Consider the following 20,347-nt stretch of genomic DNA (forward strand, 5'->3'; position numbering starts at 1 on the left):
TGAATCATCAAAAACTACATCATTTGCATTTCATAGCTCATAAACATGTATCTATTTTGTTCTCACCAGAACAGTGGCAACACTGCATGAAACCAACTCAACTGTTTTTATTTCACGTCTTGACACCCATGTTCTACCAACACTGATGCGGAAGGAGGCCTGAAATGATGAGGAATTGTAGGTAGCCCTTTCTTTCTTTTCCCCTCTATATGGTCATCTTTTTTTTTTTTTTGAATGTTTTTATTTATTTTTGGGAGAGACAGCATGAGTGGGGGAAGGGGCAGAGAGAGAGGGGGCACAGAGAAGGACAGAGGATCCAAAGCAGGCTCTGTGCTGACAGCGATGAGCACAATGTGGGGCTCGAACTCATGAACCATGGGATCGTGACCTGAGCCGAAGTGGGACACTCAACCGACTGAGCCACCCAGGCGCCCCTGTCATCATCTTCAATATAAGTCACTGGCTAACACAGAGAATTAACACATGTCTAAGAAAGGATACGATAGGGTTCCTTGGTTGTGTTTCTTAGAACACCATTGCCTTCGTTCTGCATTGGAAGCACCTTCTCCTTGGAAACGGAAGTGTGGCCTCCTGGGGCAGTCACACCCTTGCTTCCTCAGTCATGGACATCCCCCATTACCTTGTGCTCACTGTGGGTCTCACCGGACTCCCACACATCCCGGGTCTGCCAGAATCCTGTGCTCTTGGGGCATCGTGAACATTCTATGCCAACTGGCAGCAAGGAAAGGCGGCAGACGAGGCACACGAGTGCATCTCCACCTGCTCACGCATGTGCTCCAGCGCTCCATCAAACGTCACTTAGGAAACGCAAATGCAAAGATAAAATTATTAAGCATTTCAAGATGGTGACAGCAGAGCATTAAACAAAGTACGGGGCCGTTCTGAGCTCAAGGCCCTGGGTGACTGCGCAGGTCGTATGCCCGTAAAGCCAGCTCTGGTTTTATTTGCTTTCACAAAGTATTAAACAATGTTTAAGGGCCGATGGTTCAGTTTAAGTACTTTTATACCCACCCCCAGCCCCAACCTTACTAACATCACTGTAGGTAACACACTGGACGTCCCTCAAGCTCTGGACTCAGACACACCTGACTTGCCATCTCAGGTTTGTTGCTTATCGTGTGTGTAAGCGGGCAGCCACAAGGGATCAAATGCAGATAATGACATTGAAATCATGGCGGTGTTGTAGGGATTAAAGGCATAACACTTAAAATGCTTAGTCCTAAGAGTCCCACAGAACAAGGAAGCGTTCAAAAACGGGAGCAGTTTTTATTATAAAGGGGGAGAATGACTTGGGTAAGCATCATGGCCTGCTCGTCCAGGATGAGTGACCCGCAAACCCAGGCTTGATTCCAGTTTCATCAAGCAACAGCTGCGCGAACTTGGTTAAGTCGCTTCACTCTTCAGGTGTGAGTCCCTTACCTGAAAGACTGTGACACGACCTAGCTCATCAAGTCATAGCGAAGTTTAATTGAGATGTTATATATGGAAGTGCTCCATAAAATGTCATCAAATGTTAGTCACTACTCAGCAGACTGACCCATTTGTCAAGTTACAGTGGGTGCGGATCATGAGAGAAGCTTTACTGACTCTCCACAACCTTGCCCTCTTTCCTTCCCTGAGACTTACCAGTTGTGTCCTTTCTAGCTTCTCAAGTCTCAAAATGTTACATTCTGATCCGTCCCTTTTCTCTCACATTTGTTTTAGCCTCAATTTTATTTTTACATATATTCAGTGCCCACCATATACTCTTTTACCATAATGTCCCAGTGACCTTTTGGTGAATAGATGTCATTCACTGATAATTCCTGAAGGGTTCATGGGAACAATGTTCCCCCAAAATATTCTTCTAGCAAGATGAATTGTGTCACTTCAGTGGGGACGATATAAAGCCATAAAGCATACTTTCCCTTCAAGAGTTTTTGACTAGAAGAAAAACAGCTTCCATTAACTCAGCGTGTTACTGATCTCTGAAAACAAGATCTTCTGGAACAGACGTTAGAGTGTTCTATTACTTTGGGGGTTCTACTCTCTGAATGTTCTACGCTTAAGCAACAAGATCAACACAGTGGACCAGAAACTCAAAGGATACGTTTTACTCTTGATTTTATTGAGCTGATAAGTCCAGAGAAAAAAGCTGTTCTCTGCACGGAAGTTTTCTTATCTGTAAAACAGACCAAATAATGCTCATTTCTCATCGTCTGGGAGACTGTGTCCTAAGGTCCTAGTGCGTTACTGTCAGTGAGATCGGAGTGGGTCTGCGCAGATTAGATATGCATGAACTCTCCCTTCCCTAGTCTATTTACTGAGGTGTGTTTGCTCTCCACAGTAAGTACACTGGGAGATTCTCTTTTTAATCACATCAGCTATTTCTCTAAACCTGGTAACCGAGAAGACCTAACATCCTTCCGGAAGGGAAGAAACTCACCCCCACATTATCAGCAAAATCAAGTGGACAATTTTTGTTTTTCAGATGAATGCAAAAGTAATACGTTTTCACTACAGTTTTTCTTTTTGAAAATTCTGAAAAGTATATAGGAAAAAAATCTAGAGATAGCTAGTGTTCATATTTTATTGCACTTCTTTGCAGACTTTTTCTTTACACATAAATAAGCTTACCAACACTACATGTTTTATAACTCATACGTGTTTTATAATCTATTTTCACTCAGCCTTATGAAATTTTTCCTTGTCACAACGTTGTCTTAAAATGATTTTTTAGGGGTGCCTGGGTGGCTCAGTCAGTTAAGTGTCCAACTTTGGCTCAGGTCATGATCTTGCGGTTCGTGAGTTTGAGCCCCACATCGGGCTCTGTGCCAACAGCTCAGAGCTGGGAGCCTGCTTCTGATTCTGTGTGTGTGTCTCTCTCTCTCTCTGCCCCTCCCCCACTCTCACTCTGTCTGTCTCTCTCTCTCTCAGAAATAATATAAACATTAAAAAATGCTTTTTAATGTCTGAAAGTACTTCATTGTAAATAGGTACCATAATTAACTCATTCCCTTGAGCGGGTAGGGGCTTTAGGTTGGTTTCTTGTTTGGGGCTATTTTATTTATTTTAAAAATTTTTTAACATTTATTTATTTTTGAGAGACAGAGAGAGGCAGAGCATGAGCAGGGGAGGGGGAGAGAGAGAGGGAGATACAGAATCTGAAGCAGGCTCCAGGCTCTGATCTGTAGTTTAGCACAGAGTCCGACGTGGGGCTCAAACCCATGAACTGCGAGACCATGACCTGAGCTGATGTTGGATGCTCAACTGACTGAGCCACCCAGGCTCCCCTTGTTTGGGGCTATTTTAATAACATGGTAATAAGCACTCTAGTACAGGAATATTTGTGTGTCTCTCCAATGACTTCTCCAGTATAAGTTCCTAGAACTTGGAATTTCTTGGCAAAGGGAAGGAAAGCAATTTTAGGCCCTCTGTACACATTGCCAAGTTGCCTTCCGGAAACACTCTTGTCTCCCCAGCAGTGGATGAAAGTAATGAGCCAAATGTATTGAATATGAAAAAAACAATCTTATAAACATCAGAAGAATATTCCATGTCAATACTATTTTAGAGGATCCGTTTCCAAGATTGCTATCGGCACCTGCTGACAAGAACGGCCCAGGCAGCGTTTTATAGGTCACGGGACACTGGCCCACCATGTGCAGGTACACATCCACTCACCTGAGGAAACTTCTTCTGTGTCCGGGGCCGGGGGGGTGGGGTGGGCTGCTGCCATCCGCCTGCTTTCTTTCTTATCCCCATCCCATCCTCTGACATCTGAGCTTGCACCCATCTGCCGCCCTCCACTTGCCCTGAAGGTGCAGGTCTCACGGTATTTTATAACGATTTGTGCAACACACACAGCCACATCTACATGTGTCCTCAGATCTGGGTCTCAGGCTGGTAATCTCAGGGCAGTTGGTAAACTAGTCATTGGTTATTGTTTGCTGTAACAACACGTGAGTCAGAATGAGGAAGGGAGTCCTGGATGGGAGGACTTCAGGAGGAATCCGTGTGTGCTCTTCAGTCTCGGGAGCATGTTTTTAAATAAGAGAAGGGCAGACGGACCACACATGGGGCTGAAGGGGAGTATGTAAGCAAGGTATCTCTAAACCTCAGTTTTTCCCGTCTATACACAGAGAAAATTATCTTTCTTGGTTATCATAAAGAGGAGAGGTAGTCTATGTTCAGTGTGTGGAATAAAACAAGGGCTATATAGCTACCCCTCTCTCTTTCTATCTGTATCTAGAACTCTATCGGCAGAAGCTTCAGATGTACAGCTTTATAACTTGACATCTGCACGCACTACAAAGCGATTGCCACCACAAATCTAGTTACCATCCGTAACCTTATAGTTGACCCCCCTCATTTATTTTGCCCATTCCTCAACCCTCTTCCCCTATGGTAACCACTAGTTTGTTTTCTGTATCTATGAGTTTGTTTTGTTTTATTTTGTTTTTTCGTTTGTTTGTTTGTTTTTAAGATTCCACATATGAATGAGATCGTAAGATACTTGTCTTTCTCTGTCCGACATGTTGTGCTTAGCATAATACCCTCAAGGTCAACCCATGTTATCACAAATGGTCAAGATTTCATTGTTTTTTATGGCTGAATAATAGTCCATTGTATATATACCACCTCTTCTTTATTTGTTCATCTATCAATGGACGCTTAGGTTGTTTCCATATCTTGGCTATTGTAAATAATGTTGCAGTGAACAAGAGGGTGCACACATCTTTGGAATGTATTTTCATTTTCTTTGGGTAAATACCCAGAAGTGGAATAGCTGGGCCATATGGTAGTTCTATTCTTAATTTTTTTGAGGAATTTCCATAATGTTTTCCATGGTGGGTGCACCAACTTACATTCCCACCAGTAGTGGATGAGGGTTTCCATTTGTCCACATCCACTGTGTTACTGATCTCTGAAAACAAGGTTTTCTGGAACAAATGTTAGAGTATTTTTTTTTAATTTTTTTTTTTTAACGTTTATTTATTTTTGAGACAGAGACAGAGCATGAACGGGGGAGGGTCAGAGAGAGAGGGAGACACAGAATCAGAAGCAGGCTCCAGGCTCTGAGCCATCATCCCAGAGCCCGACGCGGGGCTCGAACTCACGGACCGTGAGATCGTGACCTGAGCCGAAGTCGGACGCTCAACCAACTGAGCCACCCAGGCGCCCCACGTTAGAGTATTCTATTACTTTGGGGATTCTACTCTTTGAATATCATACACACAAGCAACAAGGCCAATAACAATACTTGTTATTTCTTGTCTTTTTGATAATAGCCAATCTGACAGGTGTGAGATAATATCTCATTATGGTTTTGATATGCATTTTTCTAATAATTAGTGATGCCAGCCTTTTCATGTGCCTATTAGCCATGTATAAATCTTCTTTGGAGTATAGCTACTGTTTGTATTTATTTATTTATTTATTTATTTATTTATTTATTTATTTATTAAAGTTTTCATTTTATCACCCAGTGCTTAGCATAAGGTGCCCTCCTTAATCCCTATCACCTATTTTACCCATCCCCCCACCCATATCCTCTCTGGTAACCATCAGTTTGTTCTCTAGAGTTAAGAGTCTGTTTCTTGGTTTGTCTCTCTCTTTCTCTTTTCTTGTTTTGTTTCTTAAATTCCAAATCATATGGTATTTGTCTTTCTCTGGCTGACTTATTTCACTTAGCATTTCACCCTCTAGGTTCATCTACATCATTGCAAATGGCAAGGTTTCACTCTTTTTTAAATAAGGTTTTAAAAATATTTCAATGTTTAATTTTACTTATTTTTGAGAGTGAGAGAGACAGTGCAAGTGGGGAGGGGCAGAGAGAGACACACACAGAATCCAAAGAAGGCTCGAGACTCTGAGCTGGCAGCACAGAGCCCAACATGGGGCTCGAACCCATGAATCATGGGATCATGACCTGAGCCAAAGTCAGATGTTTAACTGACTGAGCCACCCAGGTGCCCCAAGATTTCACTCTTTTTGATGGCTGAGTGATATTCCATTTTATATATACACACCACATCTTCTCTATTCATGCATCAGTCAGTGGACACTTGGGCTCTTTCCATAATTTGGCTTAATAGATAATGGCTCTATAAATACTGGGGTGCATGTATTCCTTTGAATCAGCGTTTTTGTATTCTTTGGGCAAATACCTAGTAGTGGGATTGCTGGATGATGAGGCACTCTATTTTTAACTTTCTGAGGAAACTCCATACCGTTTTCCAGAGTGGCTGCTCCAGTTTGCATTCCCTCCAACAGTGCAAGAGGGTCCTGTTTCTCCATATCCTTGCCAACACCTGTTATTTTTTGGGTTTTAGCTATTATGACAGGTGTGAGGTGGTATCTCATTATAGCTTTCTTTGACTTACATTTCCCTGATGATAAGTAATGATGGGCATCTATTCATGTGTTGTTGGCCATCTGTATGTCTTTTTGGAGAAATGTCTATTCATGTCTTCTGTCCATTTTTTACATTGGATTATTTGGGTTTTTTTGGTTGTTGAGCTGTATAAGTTCTTTATATATTTGGGATACTAACCCTCTTTTGGATATGTCATTTGCAAATATTGGTAGGTTGCCTTTTAGTTTTGTTGATTGCTTCCTTTGCTATGCAGAAGCTTTTTATTTTGATGTAGTTAGTCCCAATAGTTTAGTTTTGCTTTTGTTTCCCTTGCCTCAGGACACATGTCTGGAAGAAAGTTACTAATGACAAAGAACTTGGTGCTTGTGTTCTCTTCTATGATTTTTATGGTTTTATGTCTCACATTTAAGTCTTTAGTCCATTTTGAGTTTATTTTTGTGTATGGTGCAAGAAAGTGGTCCAGTTTCATTCTTTTGCACGTGGCTGTCCAGTTCCCCACACCACTTGTTGAAGAGACTGTCTTTTTCCCATTGGATAGTCTTTCCTGCTTTGACAAAGGTTAATTGACCATATAATTGTGGGTTTTTTCTGGATTTTCTATCCTGTTCTATTTATTGATCTCTGTGTCTATTTTTGTGCCAGTACCATACTGCTTTGATTACTACAGCTTTGTAATATAACTGGAAGTCCATATTGCTTTGATGCCTCCATTTTTGCTTTTCTTTAAGATTTCTTTGGCTATTCAGAGTCTTTTGTGGTTCCATACACATTTACGATTGTTTGTTCTAGTTCTGTAAAAAAATGCTGTTGGTATTTTGATAGGGATTACATTAAATGTGTAGATTGCTTTGGGTAGTATGGACATTTTAACAATATTTGCTCTTCCAATCCATGAGCATGGAATATCTTTCCTTTGTGTATTTTCAATTTCTTTCATCAGTGTTTTACAGTTTTTTTAATTTTAATTTTCTTAGTGTTTATTCATTTTTGAGAAAGAGACACAGAGTATTAGTGGGGGAAAGGTAGAGAAGGATGGAGACAGAATCTGAAGCAGGCTCCAGGCTCTGAGCTGTCAGCAGAGCCTGATGCAGAGACTCGAACTCACGAGCCATGAGAGCATCACCTGGGCTTAAGTCAGACACTTAACCGACTGAACCACCCAAGCGCTCCTGTGTTTTACAGTTTTCATACAGCGTTTTGGTCAGGTTTATTCCTCAGTATCTTTTTATTTTTGGTGTAATTGTAAATGGGATTATTTTCTTTCCTTGTTTTTAAAGTTTATTTATTTATTTTGAGAGAGACAGAGACAGCACAAGTGAGGGAGGGGCAGAAAGATAGGGAGAGAGAGAATTCCAAACAGGCTCTATGCTGTCAGTGCAGAGGCCTATGTGGGGTCTGAGCTCATAAAACTGTGAGATCATGACCTGAGCCAAAACCGAGTTGGATGCTTAACCAACAGCTACCCAGGTACCCCAAATGGGATTATTTTTTTAAATTTCTCTTCCTGCTGTTTCATTGGTGGTGTGTAGAAATGCAACAGATATCTGTAGATGAATTTTGTATCCTGCAACATTACTGAATTCACTAATCAGTTCTAGGAGCTTTCTGGTGGAATCTTTCAGGCTTTCTATACCTAGTATCATATTGTCTGCAAATAGTGAGTTTTACTTCTTCTTTACTGATTTGGATACCTTTTATTACTTTTTGTTGTTTGATTGCCATGGCTAGGACTTCTGGTGCTATGTTGAATGAAAGTGGTGAGAGTGGACATCTATATTTTGTTCCTGACCTTAGGGGAAGGGCTCTCAGTTTTCATTCATTGAGGATGATGTTAGCTGTGGGTGTTTCATACACAGCCTTTATTATGTTCAGGTGTGTTCCCTCTAAACCTACTTCATTGAGGGTTTTGATCATGAATGGATGTTGTTCTTTGTGTCAAATGCTCTTTCTGCATCTATTGAAATATCATACGATTTTTTTCAATCCTCTTATTGTTGTGATGTGTGACATTGATTGGTTTGCAAATATTGAACCACTTTTACATCCCAGGAATAAATCCCACTTGATCATGGTGAATGATTTCTTTAAATGTATTGCTGGATTCAGTTTGCATTTGTTGAGGGCTTTTGCATCTATCTTCATGAGAGATATTGGCCTGTAGTTCTCTTTTTTTGTGGTGTCTTTTTTCTTCAGTTTATTTATTTATTTTGAGAGAGACAGAGCACATGAGTGGGAAAGGAACAGAAAGAGAGAAAGAATCCCAAGCAGGCCTTGTGCCATCAGCACGGAGCCTGATGCGGGACTCAAACTCAGGAACCTGTGAGATCATGACCTAAGCCAAAATCAAGAGCCAGATGCTCAACCGACTGAGCCACCCAGGTACCCCGTTTTGTAGTGTCTTTATCTGGTTTTAGTATCAGGATGATACTGGCCTCATGGAATGAATTTGCAAGTTTTCCTTCCTTTTCTAATTTTTGGAAAAGTCTGAGAAGAATAGGTATTAATTCCTCTTTAAATGTTTGGTAGAATTCATCTGTAAAGCCATCTGTTCCTGGACTTTCATTTGCTGGAAGTTTTTTGTGTGTGTGTGTGTGTGTTTTTTAAATTACTGATTCAATTTCTTTGCTGAAAATCAGTCTGTTTAAATTTTCTTTTTATTCCTGCTTCAGTTTTGGTAGGTTATATGTTTCTAAGAATTTATCCATTTCTTCTAAGTTGCCCCATTTGTTGGCATATAGTTTTTTCCTAATATTCTCTTATAATTGTTTGTATTACTGTGGTGTTCGTAGTTATTTCTCCTCTGTCACTTGTGATTTTATTTTTTAGGGTCCTTTCTCTTTTTTTCCTGATAAGTCTGGGTAGGGGTTTATCAATTTGATTTTTTTTTTCAAAGTACCAGCTGCTGGTTTCATGGATCTGTTCTGTTTTTAGTTTCTATATCATGTATTTTTGCTCTAATATTATTCTCTTTCTTCTGTTGGTTTTAGGTTTTGTTTGTTGTTATTTTTTTTTAGCTCCTTTAGGTAGAAGGAGATTTTTTTTTTCTTCTTGAAGTATACCTCTATTCCTATAAACTTCCCTCTCAGAACTGCTTTTGCTGTGTCCCAAAGGTTTTGAACCATTGTGTTTTCATTGTCATCTGTTTCCAAGTATTTTTAACTTTTCCTTTGACTTCTTTGTTGACATATTCCTTGTTTAGGAGCATGTTATTTAACTTCCCCATATTTGTGGTCTTCCCAGATTTTTTCTTGAGGTTGACTTCTAGTTTCATAGTGTTATGGTCAGAAAACATGCATGGTATGACTTCAATATTTTTTAATTTGTTGAGACTTGTTTTGTGGCCTATATGTGATCTATGCTGGAGAATGTTCCTTAAGCACTTGAAAAGAATGTGTATTCTGATGTTTTATGTAGTGTCCTGAATATATCTGTTAATATATCTGTTAAATATATATCTGTTAATATATCTGTTAATATATCTGTTAAATACATCTGTTAAATATATCTGTTAAATACAGTGTGTCATTTAAAACCACTGTTTCCTTGTTATTTAGATGATCTGTCCATTAATGTAAGTGGGGTATTAAAGCCCCCTACTATCATTATATTAATATCAATTAGTTGCTTTATGTTTGTTATTAACTGGTTTATGTATTTGGGTGCTTCCATATTGGGTGCATAAATATTTATAATTGTTATATCTTTTTGTTGGATTGCCCTCTTTATTATTATATAATGTCTTTCTTTTTCTCTTGTTACAGACTTTATTTTAAAGTTTATTTTGTCTGATATAAATACTGCTATTCTGGATTTCTTTTGACATCCATTTGCATCATAGCTATTTCTCCATCCCCTCATTTTCAATCTGCAGGTGTCTTTAGGTCTGAAATGAGTCTCTTGTAGGCAGCATATACATGGGTCTTGGTTTTTGTATCCATTATGTCACTCTAGAGTTTTTGATTGGAGCATTTAGTCTATTTACATTTAAAGTAATTATTGATAGGTATATATTTATTGTCATTTTATTATTTGTTTTGTGGTTGGTTTTGGAGATTTTTCTCTGATCCTTTCTTGTCTTTCTTTCATGGTTTACTGGTTTTCTTTAGTGGTATATTTTGGATTTTTCTCTCTTTATTCTTTGCATATTTATTAGTGGGTTTTGATATATGGTTACCGTTAGGTTTATATATAACCTCTCCTGCATATAACAATCTATATTAAGTTGATGGTCTTTTAAGTTTGAATCTATTCTTTATTCCTGTCTTCCCCATGTTTTAGGTAAATGTTGTCATATTTTACATTCTTTTATCTTGTGAGTTCTTTGACTTATTTTTTACAGAAATATTTATTTTTACTGCTTTTGTGTTTCCTACCTTTATACTGTCACTTTTGGTCTCTCCTTTACATTCAAAGTGTTGCTTTTAATATTTCTCACAGGGCTGGTTTAGTGGTCATGAACTCTTCAGGTTTTGTTTTCTGAGAAACTCCTTATCTCTCTTTCTATAATTAATGATAGCCTTGCTGGAAAGAGTGTGCTTGGCTGCAGATTTTTGCCATTCAGCACTTTGAATATATCATGCCACTCCCTTCTGGACTGGAAAGTTTTGCTGAAAAATCCTCTGCTACCCCTATGGGTTTTCCCTTATATGTTACTGTCTTCTTTCATCTTGCTGCTTTTAATATCTTTTCTTTATCACTATATTTTGCCAATTTAATCACAATATATCTTGGTGTGGATCTGCTTTTGTCGATTTTGCTGGGGGCTCTCTGTGTCTCCTGGATCTGGATATCTGTTTCCTTTTCCAGATTCAGGAAGTTTTCAGTTATTATTTATTTAAATAAATTGTCTACACCCTTTTCTCTCCTTCTTCTGGGATTCCTACAATATGAATGTTATTACATTTGATGGAGTCACTGAGTTCCCTAAGTCTATTCTCACTTTGCATAATTCTTTTTTCCTCCCTATTTGTTTAGCTCGATTACTTGATTACTCTGTCTTCTAGGTCATTAATTCATTCCTCTGCTTCTTCCAGTCTGCTGTTCTTTCCCTGTGTCAAGTGTGTTTCTCATTTAGTTTATTGAGCCCTTTAGCTCTGCTCTGTTATTCCTTACCTCTGTGTTAATGGTCTCACTCACATCTTCAACTCTTTTTTTTTTCTTTAAGTCCAGTTAGTATCCTTATGATCATTGCTTTAAATTCTCTATCAGGCAGAGATAGATATCTGTTTCACTTAGATCTCTGGCCATGACCTTGTCTTGTTCTTTCATTTGGGACAAATTCTTCTGTCTTCTCGTTTTGTCTAAGTCTCTGTTTCTCTCTGTTAGGAAAGTCAGTTATATCTCCTGTTCTTGAGGGTAATGGCTTTATGAAAAAGAGGCCCTGTAGTGCCCTGCAGTGTAGCCTCCCCTGTTCCCCAGGGCCTGGTGCTTCCAGGAGTGTCTCCAATGTGTGCTGTGTGTGCTCTACTGCTGTGTCCCAGCTGCTTTATCCTTCAGGCCAGTTGTCTGTAGAGGTACTCTTTGCCTGCTGTGGGCAGTGTTTGGTCCCTGGTCTGAGTGTGGCATGTTTTAACTAGGTGTGCCCTGGTCTGCTTGTGAAATGAAACCTGTCACTGCCACCACCAGAACCAAGGCCTCCCAAAACTCCCAGGTTAGGAGACACAGTGTTGTCAGGGGTTTGGGTTGGTTTTCTGGGGGAGGAGGCCCACTATACTGGGATTGAAGCAAGTGTGACTAGGAAGGGCAGTTCTTCTGGAGTGTGGTGGGTGAGGCTTGGTGTAAGTTAGGTAGTGAGTGTTGGTGCTCCACTGGTTCCCACAGGTGACTCTGTGTTTATACTGAGGGGTGGAGGAGGGAAATGGCACTGGCCAGTTCCTTTGTTCCTGGAGGGGTCTCTCCATGAATGCTACTTCTCACAACACACTCCAGGATGAGAAACTAGCTTCCCCACTATGTGCCCTAGGCATTCATCATATCACCGTTTCCATGCTGTATGTGTGTGGGCTGTTTGCCCTGCATTTTCTCTAAGAACAGCCTCAGTGCCTCTGAGCTCTCCCAGAGCCAAGCTCTCCCAGTGCCTCTGAGCTCTCCCAGAGCTCTCCCAAAACTCCAGGTTTAAGCCCTACTGGTTGCAAGAACTCATGAAATTCAGACCCTCTCACTTTCCAAGCCAATTGCTATGGGGATTCCTCTTCCCAGTGTTGACTCCCCTGTGTGTTAATCTGTCTCTCACCCTTCTCTGTGACCACAGCTCCCTCCCTATGGCAGTGACCATGATACTTTTCTCTCCCAAGCTGTGTTTCCACACTTCCTATCTTCTTTGATGTGGCCTCTTCTCTACCTTTAGTTGTGGAGTTTGTTCTGCCGGTCTTCAGATAGATTTCTGGGGTATTTAGGATGATATGATAGGTATCTAGTTGTGTTCGTGGGATAAGGTGAGCCTAGGGTCCTCCTATTCCACTGTCATCTTCTCCTCCTTGACTATTGCTAGTATTTTTAATCATTATTATTAGTCGAGTGACTCTGGGATGTCCAGAAATGCAAGTGTAAAATCTAAATTGAGTTCACACGAACTCTCAGAGGAACTGAACATCTGCCTGTCCTTTTGCCAACTGCATTTCGTCAAACCTAAGATGCCAACTATTGCAGGAGGCTGCATGGATCACTGAGGAAGAAATACGCTACAGTTAAACCAGGACCCAGGCTTTCTTATCATTGGATGTATGAGTCATCCTGATTTTAGAGATGTTTAAATGGCAAAATGTGTGTCTTAAAATCCGTGAGAGCTGGTTCACTGTGTTTTACTAGATAATCTCTGTGATGTTTGGACTCTGGGGTAGGGAGCTGGGGAAAAAGATGGGCATAGGCAGGTGAGAAGACTCTGAGCATAAAGCCAGGACAAGAGGATGGAAGCGGGAAGGACTGGGTGGTTTTTAATATTTCACACATGCATGAATGTGCCTGAGCTGCAAGCTGTGTTTCCCAATGATGAGAAGGCTGGGTGCTCACAGATGGGGAGTAAGAGGCTGTCAGAACATTTTGTCTTAAACTTTCTGACTTTTAAACTGTCCTAGAGTGTCTCTAACTTTTGAAATGTGTTTTACCACTTTTTGGGGAAGACTTCAGGGAATACAGATTTTACACTCCAGTGCATAAAAAAATACCCTGAGGAGGATTAGTTCTTTTGTTCAGAAATATTTACTGAACATCCATTATGTGAGTCACCTTGAAAACAAGAGGCCCTTCCTCTCATAGAATTTACAGTCACACAAGACTGACAAGTTTTGCACATTAATGAGGGACTTTTGTGTTCAAAGAGGCACATGAAGAAGAGAAAGCTGCGTATGACACCACTTAGCACATGGGATCTTAAGCGTGTGGGCCCTAGAAACAATTTCCACCACTTACCAGCTTTGGGATCTTGGACACCCAGCTTTGTGGGGTCTCTGTGTCTCAGTTTTCTCATCTCTAAAATGGGGCTTCAGATAAACTTACGTCATTTACAAAATAAAAAATTAAATAAAAAATTAAGTTATGTCTTAAAATTATGGTGAGGACTCAATGAGTTAGTAAATGATTGCAGGTTATGCATACTTACTAAATGTTCATTATTATAAGTTAGAAGGCATTATCCAAAATTTCTTTTTAAATATTAAAATTCAAAAGGGTATAAGAGAGTGTATATTCTTCCTCCCATTCCTATTCCTCAGCTACCCACTTCTTCTCCCAACAGCCAAACTGTCTTCCGGAGGTAATTTAAGTACATATACGTAAATGATAGCACATATTATACAAGTGGGAGCATACTTCACACATCATTCTGGACCTTGGTTTTTTAAACTTAAAAATTTATCTTAGATAGATTTTTTTCCAAGTCATTATCTTTCCAAATCAGTACACATAGAAGTTTCTTATTCTTTTTTTTTTTTTTTTGTGGTATTGAATTTTTTCTGTTTCGTGGATGTATCATAAATCACCTTACAAACTCCTTTAAAAGATCATTAATTCATTCCTCTGCAACCAGTACCCTTTAAAAGGGTACCTTTAGAAAATAATAAAACACTTTATTTCAAGCTGGGAGAATTTTTATTGTCTTATACTCTTAAATTTTAATATTCAAAAAAGAAATTGTGGTTACCTTAACTATGTGGCAATGAATTAAAAATATATATGAAATGGCCAATTCCAGAAAAATAGAAATGACATATGGATCTCAGGATAAAAACTAGAACTCAGAGTTGCTACAAAATATTATTTAAAATGTCCAATTTTCAATAAAAAAAATATGGAGCAGGCAAAGAAACAGGGAAGTATGACCTCATATTCCAGAGAACACAGTCAATAGAAATTAACTCTGAATGGGTTCAAATACTGGATTTTGTAGAAAAATACTTTGCAGCTACTATAATTGTGTCCAAAAAATTAAAGGAAACCATGTGTAGAGAACTGAAGGAAAATATGTGGCTGGTGACTTAACAAATAAGAAACATAAAGACAAAGAAATTGAAACTATAAAAAAGAACCAAATGGAAATCCTATAGATGAAAAGAACAATAACCAAAATGAAAAAGTCACTAAATGGGCTCAACAATAGATTTTAGATAGCTATATCTAGCAAAACAATTCTTTAAAAAATGAAGGCATTAAAAAAAAGTCCCCAGTTAAACAAAGACTGAAATAATTTGCTGCTAAGAGACCTGCCTTACAAGAAATACTGAAGGAAGTCCTTCCGGCTGAAAGGAAGTGACTCCAGATGGTAATTCAAAAGGATGAAAAGTACTGGGAATGGTCCATTTATGGGTAAATACAGAAGACTGTATGAGTAGATTTCTTTAATTTTCTGCTCTAATCTCTTTAAGAAAACATAAAATTATATAAATCAATAAATTGTATTGTTTGGTTTGTAACATTTATAGATATAATATAAAGATAATAATATAGTGTCAGTATGTTTTTGCAATAGAAATTGCAAAAAGGAGGGAAAGAAATGAAACTACATTTGAACAAAGTTGCTATATTTTACTGGTATTAAGTCAGTATTCACCTACAGCAGATTTTGCTTACTGTAATTCCTAGAGCGACTTCTTAGAAAAAAAACTTAAAAATGTATATATATATATATATATATATATATATATATATATAAGTAAAAATAAAAAAACCTTAAACTACGTATTTAAAAAGTCAACAGAGGAATTAAATAATATGCTAAAACATTGTTTAACACAAAAGAAAGCAATAAAGGATGGAAAGAGGGACAAAAAAGAACATGAGATATATAGAAAACAAATAGTAAAATAGCAGATGGAAACCCAGCCACATTAATAACCATATTAATGGGAATTGACTAATTAGGCCAGAGATTATCAAGTTGAATTTAAAAAAAACAAGATCCTGCTGTATGTTGTTTAGAAGAGTCACATATTATATTAAAATCACAAATAGGTTCAAAGGAAAAGAATGAAAAAAATATATGCTTTGGAAAATGAGAAATAAAAACATAAGAAAGCTGGAATGGCTATATAAAATCTGACAAAATAAATCAAATATTAGCAGAGACAAAAAGGGACATTTCATTATGATAAAAGGATCAATATAATAGGAACATATAATAATTATAAATGTATACACATTTAATCACAGTTCTAAAATGTATGAAGGAAAAACTAATCAAATTGAATAAAATAGACAATTGAACAAATATTGTTCAAAACTTCAATATCTTATTCTCAATTGTTTGTAGAAGAAAGTAAAGACATAGAAGATTGGAACAAAACTTCAACAAACTGGACCTAACTAATATCTAAGTAACAGTCCACCTACCAAAAGCAGAATACTCACAGCACATGGAAACACAATGTACTAAAATTTATGGGATGTGGCTAAAGCATTTCTTGGAGGGAAATGTATAGCTGTAATTTCCATATTTAAAAAGTGGAAATATCTCAAATCAATAACTTAAACTTCTACCTTTAGAAACCAGAAATAGAAGAGCAAACTAAATCCAGAGCAAGGAGAAGGAAGAAATTTATAAAGGCTAGAGTGGGGAGAAAAATGAAATAGAGAATAGAAAAACAATAGAGATAATCAATGAAACCAAAAGTTGGTTCCTTGAAAAGAGCAACAAAATGGACAGATCTTTAGCTGATTGAGGGAGAGAAGGGGAGAGTGAGAAAGAATGATTGAAAGTACTAACATCAAGAATAAGTGAGGGAGAGCACCATTACTGACCTTGCAAAAATTAATAGAATTACAAGGAGGTCATATGAGCAGTTATATGCCAACTATTTGATAATCAATAATCTAAATGAAAAGGACAAATTCCTAGAAAGACACAAACTACTGAAACTGATTCAGGAAAAAAATAGTAAGTCTGAATAGACCTATAACAAATAAAGAGATTGAACTAGTAAACAAAACATCCCCCAGAGGAAAGCTTAGGCCCAGAGGACCTCGTGGATGAATTTTACCAAACATTTAAAGAAGAATAAATACCAAACCTTTACAGATGCTTGGAAAAAACAGAAGAGGAGGAACCAGTTCCCAACTCATTCTGTGAGGCTAGCATTTCCTGAACACCAAAGCTGGACAGACATCGCAGGAAAAGGCCAATATCCCCTATGAAAATAGAAGCAGTTTCTCTACAAAATACTACTAAACTGAATCTAGCCACATATGAAAAAGATTCTACATCATGACTAAGTGTGATTTATCTCAAGCATGCAAGATTTAACATACCAAGAATCCACGTATCACCCCATATTCATAGACTAAAGGACAAAACCACATTAACATTTCAGTAGGCACAGAAAAAGCATTCAACGAAATCCAACACGTTCTCATGCTAAAAGCAGGAAACACACTAGGGACAGAAGGGAACTTTTTCAACTTGATAAAGGCCATTTCCCCCCTACGATCAGAAATAATACAGGGATGTCTGCCCTTGCCACTTCTATTCAACATTGTATCCAGCAATTCCACTACTAGATGCATCACAAGAGAACTGAAAACACAAAAACTTGTACACGAATAGTTGTAATAGCCAAAAAGTGAAACACCTCCAAGGTCCGTCATCTGACAAATGGATAAACAAAATGTGGTCTATCCATACACTGGCATGTTACTCAGCTGCAAAAAGGAATGAAGTACTGATCCGTGCTGCCCCATGGGCCAGCCCTTGAAAGCTCTTATGCCAAGGGATAGAAAGTAGCTGAACAGCTGTCAGGAGCAGGGGAATGGCATGGGGAGTTACTGTTAACGGGTTCAGGGTTTCTTCTTGGAGTCACAGAAACGTTCTGCAATTATGTAGAGGTGATATGGCACAATGAAGATACTAAAACCCACGAATTTTGTACTTTAGAGGGTGATTTATATCTTAATTTAAAAAATTTGTGAGCAAACAAAACTTTACTGGGGCTTCTAATCAGATCATAAGCATACAGGTTGAGAGGTTTTCACCCACATGGCCATATCCAGATAAGCGCCATCCACATAAAATATAGAACATTCCCAGAAGCATTCCAGAAGCATCCCTCGTGCCCCGTCCCAGTCACTACTCCTCCCAGAGCAAACACTCTTCTGACTGCCAACCCTGAAGTGACTTTTGAACTTCAGATACATGGACTCCTAAGGTTCACATTCTCTGTGTCTGGCTTCTTTCTTCCAACATTATGCTCATGAGATTCACACACACAGTTGTGCACCTGTAACATGTCCATTTCTCTTTGAGGGACAGTATTCCAGTGTGTCAATACTCGAGAGTTTATTTGTTCCTTCTACTAATGATGGACATTTCCGGTGGTGTCTAGCTTTTGGCTATTAGTGTTGTGAACATTTTTCTATGTCTTTTGCTCTCAATAAACATATTTCTTGAATGTGGAAGAGACTATCTAAGAATGCTGCAGAATGCTGGGTCTTGAGGTAGGGGTGTGATCCATTTAGGTTTACGCCAAATGGTTTTTCTAAGTGTTTGAACCAACTTATACTCCAGACAGCACAGTATGAGAGTTCCTGGTTTTTATATAAAGGCAAAAATATTAAAAATATGTGGTCACCAGCATGTCGGGAAAGGCAGGGCTTCCGCCCATATATTTTATGTGAATGAGCCTACAGCACCACTGACACTATTTTTTCCTTGTCGTCTCTCAGGCTGCCCTACAAGGACAAAAAGATCCCAATTCCTTGTCAGTATCCCCCGTTACCGAGCCTCTTTCTTAGCTGCCTTCACTGGAGAGAATCCCCTGCGCTGCACTGAGTGAGGGAACGCTTTCAGGAAAGGCAGGGGAGCAGACAAACTGGTCCTACCTGAGAAGGACTTGGAGGTAGCCTCACACTGCGTCCAGCTGTCCTTTGCTAATGTCCGTCTGGGCGGAGCCACTGGCCACTCTGTGGCCCATCCTCGTGGTGGGGGGAGCTGGGTAGTGTCAATGCTTCGGCAGAAAGAGGCCCTCCTTGGACTTCTTAGCATCTTCCGTTCATATACCTCATCTATTTATCCGCGTATCCAGTGACCTGTCCTCATTCTGAAACAAGTGTAGAAGACAGAAGTCAGCACGAAGGGAAAATACACCTAGGGAAACAATGAACCTTGTGAGAAAAAAAAAACCAAAAACGGTGCTGGACGTGTGGCCACAGCTGCAGCTGTCAGCTTCCTGGAGGATGAAGAAAGGAGAGAGGCAAGATCAAAAGCATTCACGTTGTTTGTAAGACTTTTATTTATTTATTTATTTAATTTTTTTTTTTTAACGTTTATTTTATTTTTGAGACAGGGAGAGACAGCATGAACGGGGGAGGATCAGAGAGAGAGGGAGACACAGAATCTGAAACAGGCTCCAGGCTCTGAGCTGTCAGCACAGAGCCCGACTCGGGGCTCGAACTCACAGACTGTGAGATCATGACCTGAGCCAAAGTCGGACACTCGACCGACTGAACCACCCAGGCGCCCCGTTCGTAAGACTTTTAAAAAGAGCAAAACCAAAAACCACAAGTAAAAGCAAACTGACCGGCCAGGTGCGGTTCAGCTTTTTCCGATGGGGAGACAGAGGACCCGCAGCTGGGCGGAGCCCCTGCAGTGACAGTGGCCATCAGTGCAAGGTGCCTTCAGCAGCAGCCCCCAGGAAGAAGCAGCCCCAGTTAGATTTCTGAGGGACAACGGAGAGAACAGAAAGGTCACTTCTTCTCTTGGGCTCAAAGATGACATCTGCCTGGAGGTGCCAGGCAGGAAAGGAGGGCATCATCTCTGGGGGAAATAGAGATGAACACAGGGCGTCACCCACCAGCACCGTGTTGGCCACACCTGTCTCGTCCGGCCTCTGCAGTAGATGGTTTCGTGGTGAAGACAGACTTCCAGGTTCTTCTCTGGATACAAAAATTTCTCATGTTATCTATGTCTTCGGGTAGAATTTGCCTCGTGCCCTTCTTCTCCCTGGGTCCAGGTATTTGCAAAGTGTTTATGGGGCTCCTGTCTTGGTTTCAGCACACGTGAGGAACAGTGAGCGACCCAGGAGGGGTCTGGTGGCGAACTATAATCAGGAGCGTGGCAAAGCTGAGCAGCCCAGAGGATGGTGATCCGGTCCTAAGTGCCCCGGGAAAGCCACCTGACCTGAATTCCCACTTGTGTCATGCCTCTGCCCTGTTCTCTGGCCTATCAGATGGAGACCAGGATAGAAAATGTCACACCCCAAACGGGCATGAATAAAGGTAGATCTGTACGTAGAGAAACAACATTTATCAATGTGCACTGGTCTAAACAGTCTTTGAAAATTCTTAGGGAGAAAATACGTCTTTCTAACATCTCTGTGCATGGCCGTCATTTCAAGGGAACCGTGGGTCATGTGCTGTGGCAGGTGGTTTCAAAGACACCCCCATACAAGCTCCTGTGGGGTCGGTAGCAGCCTGCACCTCCGTCCCACAGGTGTGCACACGGAGGATGTCAACTGGGAGCACAGCCAGCTGAGATTCCTCAGAAGA

At 39.7% G+C, this 20,347-nt stretch overlaps 1 long non-coding RNA gene across 1 annotated transcript; it reads right to left on the minus strand.

The window, feature by feature from the left end:
* Nucleotides 1–218: 218 nt before the first annotated feature.
* LOC128314541 (uncharacterized) lies at nt 219–19,086 on the minus strand. Its single transcript, XR_008296312.1, has 2 exons — nt 18,683–19,086; nt 219–818 (listed from the first exon to the last, which is right to left on the minus strand). It is a non-coding gene; the product is annotated as an uncharacterized LOC128314541 (long non-coding RNA).
* Nucleotides 19,087–20,347: the final 1,261 nt, after the last annotated feature.

The sequence above is a fragment of the Acinonyx jubatus genome, chromosome A1 (assembly GCF_027475565.1).
Source record: "Acinonyx jubatus isolate Ajub_Pintada_27869175 chromosome A1, VMU_Ajub_asm_v1.0, whole genome shotgun sequence".
NCBI classification, from domain to species: Eukaryota; Metazoa; Chordata; class Mammalia; order Carnivora; family Felidae; genus Acinonyx; species Acinonyx jubatus.